Raw genomic sequence first — 10,682 nt, 5'->3', positions numbered from 1 at the left:
CGAGGCAGCGAAGCTCCTGGGCACCCAACCTCGGGTGGAGGCTGCCAGGCAGCAACCGAAGCTGCCTGTGCAGATCCTCGGGCACTGGCTGTGCCAAGCCAGATTCTCAGTACAAATTTGTCTGACCTTAAATACAATTACTTGTTCTGCCCTCTCTCATGTGTGTGATGTTTGCACCGAGTCCACGAGGACTCAAGTGCTTTATCCATAAAAGTAATTATCTATATGGATTGTGTGCGTGCGTGTGTGTGTGTGTGTGTGTGTGTGTGTGTGTGTGTGTGTGTGTAGTCCTGCTCATTCTCTAAATGTTTTCAAATGCATCATTTATTTCTCGCTAATTTTGTCTACTGTAAAGTGTCTTTAGCAACAAAATGTTGGAAATAGCCAAAACATCTAAAACAAGAAATTAAAAAAATCCTCTGTATCCTACCCCACACCCTACACCCTATAACCCATACCCTGCACCCCACACCCCACACCCCAATCCCCATACCCCATACTCCACACCTCACACCCCACACCCCACACTCCATACCAGCTCCAGAGTACTGCTCTCTGAGTGATTGTGGTTTTACAATTGCTGCTTCCTGGGCCAGAAGGAAACCCCTGGGGCCACACTATGCACTTTAAAGGTAATGAACTTTTTAATGCATGTATGAAACACATTTGTGAAGCTTTTCATGAACTGACCCTTGTACTCAATGAAGGATGCTTCCTGCACTTCTCCAGCTGGCCACCAGGAAGCTGAGACCAGACATTCAGAAGTTTGTCCTTCCGTTCATTTCTTTTAGATGGCCCACATACCTCCAGGTGATACATATTTATTCTTAATAATTCTTTTTCCCTCCTCACAGATCTCTTCTGTTGGGCCTCTGCTCCTGGGCATTGTGCAAGGCTGTGAGCTTATGCTATTACAGTGCTATACTCTAGAGTCGTGATGAGGTGTGACACTTTTAAGTCTGTGTGCTGTTGTTCTCAGCAACACAGGACAAATGGCCAGTGGTCTGACTATTCAGTTCCCATTGACAGTCCCCTTGGGTTGTCCCAACAGCAAGAGAGGAAATGCTGACCACCCATTCTAATTCTGAGTTGTCCCTTCAGTAGTCAAACTATTTGTTGTAGACTGCTGTAGCAACTGTGTTTACAGCTCCCTTTCACAGATTGAGTTACCAGGTTTTGCTATGAATGAGGACCTATGTGGAAAGGTAAGTTGATCAGGCATTCAACCATCTGTGACTTTGAAAAGAACTAAGCTGTAATACTATTTGCTCCATGGAAATGAATAGCCTCCTGGTTGTTATGTAATCATGTTGGTATTTGGTAGATAAAAACTTTAGCTCTGTATTGAATCAAAACACAGGTATGTAGAGAGTCCAATGTTCTCCCTGACACTAACAAGTTACTACTTTCCCTTCTGGCTTGTGCAATCTTTAGGATGGTTTGCTGTCACTGAGTGTCCACTTACATTTACATCCCCTCTGCTTTCACTCTAATCTCAACAAGGGATCTATAGTTTATTGCCATTAATCATTACTTATAAGAGTGTAAATGCCTCTTTCCCTAAAGAGGAGTAAATTTCAACATCTCATACAGGTGATTAGTGCTCTAACTTTTGTGGACATATAACATTTTTGCTGCTTCCAAGGCTGATATTACATACAGATGGCCAGTTGTACTCATAGACATTATGAAAGAGGAAGACACACTGGTGGAGGATAAGGCTATAAGTGTCTAGGTCACAGAATTCTAGCCATAAACAGCCTGAATAAAAGCCCTAGCACCTGAGTGCAGAGACAGAAACACTGCTAAGGACCAGACATAGTGCCAGGGATCCAGAGTCCTAGTGAAGTGGCATCAGGGTGGGGCTCAAGCTCTACTATGAAGCCCAAGTCAGGTCAGAGATAACTTTACTCTAAGAATAGAATCCGCTTGTAAACATGTTGAGATGCACTGGACTAGAGCTTTACTAGGAGGAAATCTGTCAGTAAATGTGAGCTGAGAAAACCAGGGAGAGCTGTCAGGCAGAAGAAGCCAGTCTGATACCAAATGAAAGACAAAGTGGCAGGAAACATTCTAGACTGCCAACCATTCTAAGAAAGATTGGACAAAGCTATAGAAGGAACCCCTCGATCCAAAACTAGATGTTAGAGAAGTCCTGGGGTACAAGGAATAGATTTGCTTACCAACCCTAACAAACTCAGCCGTTGTCTGGCTGCACCCAGGACAAATGTGGCCTCAATTCAGAAGCTTCAGGAACTTTGGGTACCTGATACCTGGATACTTACTGTGATCAAATAGCTATACACTCTCAAGGTCACCATAAGGGGACAATCCCATCTACCAAAGCCTTAATAAGGGTTCAGATGCAAGATTTGCATCAGATACCAAATTATCAAAAGAAGACGCCTTCTGGACCCCGCCTCTGCTGAGTACACACATTCTACTTTGAAGTATACTAGATTAGTACTTAAGAGCAATAAAAGTAAAAGATTAAAATTACTCTGAATGAAGGTATGATCAGCGATAATGGTCATTGCTCTCAAGCTTGAGTAAACTATGGAGAGAGGTTGAACTAGAAACGTCAGATCCAGGTGTCCCCTCAACCTCTTCTCCATCAGTCTTATCCTCTTCGACATTTTATAGACAACAGTTGATGATTTAATCTGCCTATTCCTCGGCCTCCATTCTGCAGCTACACACAACTCTCTGATGTCAGTGCCTGACTCTAAAATTATCATATTTCCCAGTCTAAAACGTTTGTAGAAACAATGTTATAGAAGTCATGAGTGAGTTGCACTAACGTCTTTAAGTTCATATTGCAGGCCAGGACCTATTCTAGGACTAGGGAACATGAGGGTGAATAAGGTAGAAATTATTCCAACTGTAAGGTTATAGTCTGTTGGAGGAAAATATCTCTATGCAAACATAAATGAATAGAGAAGAAAATATCATGTCTGTGTCACATAATTTTCAAATGAAGATATAGAATATATGAGAGATCTAGCTATCTTTATTAAATGATCGTCTAACTGGTTAGCTAGATCCCCAGCCACAGTCTATCCTGTCTGTAGAGGGCACAAGTTCCTTATGCTTACAGATAAACACTGAAGAAACAAGAAATGTTAATCATGCAGGAGCATCTCCTTAATGGAGGAAATAAATGCCCATTTTCCAACCACAAGGTTGGGAATGGATGTTGTTAAAGACTTGGTGACCTTAGCTTTCTGTAGAGCAAGACCTCAGACAACCCCCCCCCAAATGTTTATTTTAGACCCTCCCTCTCTATACATTTATCTCTCAGTCTATAGAACCCATCCTTGGGGAAAATATTATGTGTTTTTCATAGCCTGCTGACCTCTATGTTTTCCTGGTCAGAGATCATGCCAGATCCTAAAGCCTTAAACTATAGAACCCATCTTCATGGTCACATGCACTTGGAGTTGAGTTTTGATGTAATTACATCTCCTTCTGCACCAGGGATTGTATCACACTAGGGAGCTTTTTTCTTCCAAATTATGTTTAATAAACCACCTGGTGTCAGACTCTGGATGAGATAAGTTTTCCTTCTTGCCTCTGGAGGTTCACTTCCCTGCCAGTGATGCTTGCAGGGACCCTTCCACATTTGCCTCTCTGAATTGAACCTTTAAATACATCACTCCTGTTCAGAATCATTCTCTGCTACTCCTTTACATATTTAAATCCTATGTGATGTGCCACCCAATAGGGCTTAACCTGCTTTTCCAGTCTCTCTTGTAACCATGTTCCAGATCAACAATACGGTCTACAGATTGGCCGATGGATAAATCCACCTCGGTGTATATGTTTATGATTACACACCTGCCTGGAATCCAGGCATCTTTCAAACCTGCTTTACAGCTACATTTCCTCCTAGATCAGACTTTGAGCTTGTTCCTCAGGACTCTCTCTCTCTCTCTCTCTCTCTCTCTCTCTCTCTCTCTCTCTCTCTCTTCTTCCCTCCCTTCCTCCCTCCTCTCTCCCTCCTTCTCTCTCTCCCTCTCCCTCTCTCTTGTTATGAGTCCCCCTTATATTGAAGGACCTGAAGTAAACCTCAAGGAAAACCATTGTCCCTTTGTAACCATCTTCCGAGGTGGAGCTCCCACAAAGTTGTCAGTCACCAGCAAGAAAAGCTCAAGTTGACTAACCCAAAGGCTCAAGAGTCAGAGCCACCAAAACACTTGGGAGAGCTGGGTATTTTTATTGTCTTGTAATTCTAAAGACTGAAGAAGTTAAAAAGAATTCTGACTTTGGGCAAACTTGGTCATGAAACTACAAGAAACGAATTCCCTAGGCCTGACATGTGAGTGCTGTGCTCTAAATGCCTACAAAGTGAGTGAAGAGGTCACTTTTGCTTGAGTGAATACTTCACAGTCAAGAACAGATGGTGACCTTATGTGAGTTTCTGTTCCTGAGTTCACAATGCTTAAGGAACTTAACACTGAATACAAGGCAAAGGATATGACCAAGCACTTCCCCCAAGGTCACGTACCAAGTCTGTTTGCTTGGACTATTCCTAACACCAACTTCAGAATTATGATCCTGTCAGAAAAGCAAATAACAATATCGTATGGAAACTGTTGACAGAGTAACAGAGAACCAGAGAAAAGACAGTCCAGAGTACCACAGAGCTGTGAACCATACTACCACTCCCAGGACAAAGAAGACAAAAGAAGGAGGTTCTGGGTTGAGCAGATAATTGAGTTGGTAAAGCTTAGCTCCCAGAAACTACACAAAGGAGCCAGGAGTGGTAGCACATGCTCGTAATCCCAGCTCTGGAAAAGCAAAAACAGGCAGACAACTGAAACTCCTGAATTTGCTATCCAGCTAGCCTGCATGACTGGAAGAGTTCCAGACCATTAAGAGGTCTATCTAGGAGAGCACCTGAAGAGGGTGGGAGGGAGGAAGACTCACACTCAACAAGGAAACAGATTGGAAAGACTGAAAACCAAAGGGCTTAGATGGAAATTGCAGAGCTCTGCCTCGACTCTGAGGAGAGTGCCAGGTGGTTTTGGCTAGTGTCTGTGAGGCAACATGAAGAGACAGGTCCTGTGGGTTGGGAAACAACTGTGACTATAATTGAACTATAACTAAAGCATCAGCAAGGTAGTAAAGACAGCGACACTTATGGCAGAAATGCTAATAGAAATTGCAAGGAGTAACTTCCTTCTCTTCTAGCCTTTGAGAGTCCCCCAGACAGGGAGCTGGCAAATAAAAAAATAAGCATTATGGCCCGGCTTCTTAAAGCAGAACATAAAACAACAGACTGAAGTTGAGACAATAAGTAAGCCTGCAAGCATCTATAAACCCATCTCAAATGCTACCCCCTCCACAAACGCTATTTCACATTAATATATTTATCTTGTGTGGTGGACAGGGATGCCATGCTACAGCATAATTGTGGAAGTTGGGAGTCGGTTCCCTCCTTCTATCACATGGAAACCAGGAACCCAACGTGGGTCATGAGGCAAGGCAGCAAGAGCTGTTGATACATAGAGACAAAAGTCCTCGGAAAGGTGCTAGCAAACTATCCTATTCGTAATAGCCAGGATATTAAGGTAAATTAGATATCAAGAGATGCAACATGCACGCAAGGGTGGGACAATAACAAACTATATTATACAGGGAATCTGAAAAACTTGATAGCAAACTATCAAAGCAATTCAAACTGGGCAAAGGACCTGAAACAAAAATGTCTAAAAAATTTTTTTAAAGAAAAAAGACATACATACTCGAATCATAAAACATGGAGAAACCAAGCTAGTACTCAACTGGAAACTTTATCTCTGGCTACCTTTCACTGTAGTGTGCTGTGCACACTACCAGGAAAAACTGATCATCAGTACCACTCTGTTAAATTGCCTTCTAAATATTTATGTTTACACCTATAGACCTGGGCTGCCCTCATCCTTGCTTAGAAAAGTTTGATTGTTTGTTTGTCTGTTTGTTTGTTTGTTCTGGTTTTGTTGTTTGTCATTTGTGGTTTGTTGTGACTGGACAGCAATCAATGGAGAGATGCATAACTGTTCAAAGAACTGAGAATACGAGACTGAATGATCAGCTCAAAACAGGATATCTATATTGATCCCCACTACTGCTACTACCACCACCATCACCACCACCACCACCATCACCACCGTCACCAAGACCATCACCACCACCATCACCACCACCACCACCACCACCACCACCACCACCACCTCAACATCACCACCACCATCACCATCTTCACCACCACCACCACCACCACCACCACCACTACCACCACCACCACCACCACCACCACCACCACAACAACAACAACCAGGGCTCAAAAAGCATCCCAGAAGAGGAGACAGAAAGAGTATAAAAGACAGAGGACTGAGTACTGTGACATGCTGTCTCTGGACATTACATAGTTATCAAAATCATAAGCTCACAGCAACACAAGAACAAGCCAGGAAAAGTCCAACATAGATGGGTAGATGATCTCTAGGCCCCATCCAATTTATAGTGACATTACTAGAAGTGGGTAGTTGCTAAAGAGGAACAATAATACTTTTTTTCATTAATTAATTTATTTATTTGCTTTACCTCCTGATCACAGTCCCCTGTCTCCTCCCAGTTCCCACTTCACACAACCCCTCTCCTCTCCCCTTCTCCTCTGAGAAGGGGAGGAACCCCCTTGGTACCAACCCACCCTGGCACATCAAATCACTGCACGACTAGGTACATCCTCTCCCACTGAGACAAAACAATCCAGTTAGGAGAATGAGATCCACAGGCAAGCAACAGAGTCAGGGACAGCCCCTGCACCCACTCCAGTTGTTTAAAGACCCACATGAAGACCAATCTGCACATCTGTGACAGATGTGTAAGAGGCCTAGTTCCAGCCCGTGTATGGTCTTTAGTTGGTGGTTCAGTTTCTGGAAGCCCCGCAAAGGTCCAGTTTAGTTGACTCTGGTGGTCTTCTTGTGGAGTCCCTAGCCCATGCAGATGCTTCGATTCTTCCCCCAGCTCTTCCACAAGACTCTCTAAGTTCCATCTAAGGTTTGGCTGTGGGTCTCTGTATCTGTTTTGGTCAGCTTCTTGATGGAGCCTCTCAGAGGACAGTTATGCTAGGCTCTTGTCTGCAAGCACAACAGAGTATCATTAATAATGTCATGGATTTGTTCTTGCCCATGGGATGGAGAGATTGCTCAGCTGTTCAGGTCTAGGCTCACAACCAACAATATAAGAGCATCATTCTTTATTTAGTGTATGACAGTTGACCAATTTTTTTCTGTGTCCAGCAGGTGGCCCCACACACAGGCACATCAGAACATCACTAATTGGATGGTTAGGTTATCAAAAAAAGATATGAAGTTGGGAGGAAGAATGATGGGAAAATGTGAGGAGTGTCACATGGAGAAATGGGGGTTAGACATGATCATAATTCATAGTATACATGTATGAATTCTCAAAAAATAAGTTTAATAATCATCCTAATCATCAAGAAAACACAAATCAAAACCAAATACAATGTTACTTCATGTCTGTTATCATTGCTGCTTCCAAATGACAAAATAAATCACAAGAGTTGAAAATGATGTGGAAAGAAAAAGAGAAACTCTGATCCATTGTGCAGTGAAATGCAAAGCCACTATGGAATGAATGACTATTCCTCAAGGAAATTAAAAATCTAACACATTGATCCCACTTGTGGGTATATAGCCAAATGGACTGAAATAAAACACTGAAGAGTATCTGCATTTTTATAGTTATTGCTGCTGCATTCACAAAGGCCAGGACACACAATCAGCCAAAATCTCCATTGATGGACACATGAAGAAAATGTGGCGTGTGTCTGCAACAGGATATTGTCGACCGCATTACAAAGAGGAATCAGAAGCATATTGTTGTCTGTAGAATAGCCAAGAACAGATGGACAAATGCTCCTAGCCCCCGTCTTATGTGGAATCTGGAGAAGGGGTTCCAGCAGCAGCAGACAGCAGGTAGGTGATGGCCAGGAGCTTGGAAGTTGGAGAGCAGGGATGATGTTGATCACAGGTAAAGGCTCAGTTAAGAGCATAAACGGGCTTGAAGATGTAATGTACAATATGCTAACTATAATTAATATTAAATACTTATAATTTTCTAAGATGGGAGATGTTAGGTGTTCTCACCTTGATTGATTAGCCTCCCTGCTAACATTCCATGCTGCATTTTATAGCAAGAGATCATGTTATATATCTTAAAATATGCATTTTATTTATCAGTTATATCTCAGTAAGAAAAACTGATAATAATTAATTGATATATACTATTTTATACATTTAATTTAGATATAATTGATATAATATATATTTGATATGCATACTATAATTGATAATATAATGCCTCAAAAAACAAAGGCCTTGATGCGCCCATCTATGTAGTAATAATAAAATCCTCTTACAAAAAACTAAGCAAAACGTTTGGAAAGCACTGGCAAGTTAAATCAGCATGTATATATTGAGCCTCTGCTGAATATTCAACTCTCAACTTGGTGCTAAGGAAGATTTAAGAATGAGCAAACACGTTGCTGTCTGATCAGATAGGAAATCTGCCCACCAGGATAATAATCTACACCTATGAGCCAATTAACAAAACTTTCTGAAAATATGCAGCCATTAGGTAGTGTGAGGCATAGCATTTGGTCTCTGGAAATCTAGAAACAAAACATGGAAAGCTAAGAGACTTTCTATTGAAGAGTGAATTTTGCACAGATAAAATGAACATGGGAGAGTCCCCCAAGAGCCACTTTAGAGGCCTGTGTCAGGAAGGAGCATGATTCCTTGCAGGGAGATGAGAAAGAATGTGGTTGGATGACAGGTTATCATGGTAGAGGGGTACATGCCAAGAACTGGAGAGATGAGGAAGCAGGGAAGGGTGTGTGTGTCTTAATCTCTAGGGAGGAACACCATAAAATTTATCATTTAAGAAAATTAATTTCCTGAAGCCATTGGGACTTCCAGATGATATATAGATCCTGAGGACAGAAAGCTGGAAATTTACTGCCAAAGACGAAGGAACTCCATAGAAATCACAGAGTTGAGCCAAAGTTCACCTGCTGGGGCAGGGCAGTACCAAGAACACAGGGTGAGAGAAAGGAAAAGATTCTACTGTTCTGCCATTCTGATGGGGCTGTTTGGTCCGGGATCTCCTCTCACCTAACTGAAGGTGTCACTAAAAGCTAAGATGTTAGGTGTCTGCTAACTGAAGGGAACTTTCACGGAAGATAAGGCTAAAGTGTCTTTCCTGCCTTTCTTCTATGCCTGAGCTAAAACAGAGGTAGCCAGGCACAGCCCCAGCAAGGGAGGAGGGCCTAGGCAGTGTGAGCAGTCCAAGAGACAAGGAGTGGAGCCCAGAGACCTGAAGTCACAATAAATCAAGGCCTCTGGCTACGGTTCTGGGTACCCCAAGGTTCCCTTAGGTCCATCAAAATACAAAAATAGGAAAGAATTACATAATGTAAAACCATCTGGAGAATCTCCCCAAACTCTCACAAATTCTACAACAATCAGCTTCTCTGGCAAACACCAGCTCTTTCCATCCTCTAATTCCACAGACGCCCTAAAAAGTCCTAATCCACAGGCCAGAGAAGCTAGTCAACGGGCCAGAGAACAGATTGTTCACAGGGCCCTGCTCTCTTTGGCCATCATCACACTGCAAGCCACCTCTGGAGCTTGAAAAGTAGAGATGTAAAATCTATTTAAAATCCCAAGACCCACCAGGTTGTTTCTGTGGTCTCACTTCCCATGCAAACTCGAACTCCTAATCACCTCTCCAGAGGAAGCTTGGAGATTTTACAGTTCTCTAACATCCTAATAAAAGCTGGAGCTCAATAATTTCAAAGTACTGTAAAAATCCCTAAATTCCTAAACAGCTACTTAAATTAAAACGCACTCTCTGGGTCCCTGCCAGCTTGCTTAGCTAGCTCCAGGCAGAAGAAATTAGTGATTGAGTATGATGGAGTCTCTGAGTAGAAGAAGAAGCCATTTCTCTGGGTGTCGAGATGACGCAAGTTAAACGGGGATCAAGACCACTGTGAAACCCGTTAGTACAGATAGCATTTGGATAAGCAAAGATGGAGATGTGCAGGCAAGCTAATTGCTTCCACTCTAGGCTCCCTCCTGAATTTTAAAGATGGGAGCGGGGGCAGGAGCTAGGGCTGCGGGACATAGGGAAGTAGGGGAGGCTCAGAGAGCAGACTCCTGGCTTCACAGTCTGCTCTTCACGTTGGTCAGTTTCATAAACCACAAGAATTAGATCAACATCCCAAATCAGGCTGCCTAAAGTCTTGAGAAGTTTGAGATTTTTTTTTTCACCCCCACTGTTGGCCCAACAAACTCTTTTCTTACAGCCCAGGTGCTTAGGTTTTGTTTACATTTTCTATAATTTCAAAGCAAGAACAAAGAAAAGAATTATTGACCATTTAATCTCCCAGAGTTTCACTTTACAGCCCAATGACCGGATCAATTGCTATAATATTTTTTTCAGAGCCAAGGGCCCGGGCCCCCATTCATACCCTTCCTCCACCCCTTTCTTACTTGTTCCCTCACGCCTCCTGTCCTCTTATTCCTACCACATGCAACCCTTCTCTTCAGGTGTTAGCGGAGCTCAACACCATGAGAAGTACAAAGGAAAGGGAATTTTTGCTTTAAGAA

This window comes from Rattus rattus, chromosome 10, assembly GCF_011064425.1.
Source record: "Rattus rattus isolate New Zealand chromosome 10, Rrattus_CSIRO_v1, whole genome shotgun sequence".
Taxonomy (NCBI): Eukaryota; Metazoa; Chordata; class Mammalia; order Rodentia; family Muridae; genus Rattus; species Rattus rattus.
Note: the sequence above shows the minus strand (reverse complement) of the source record.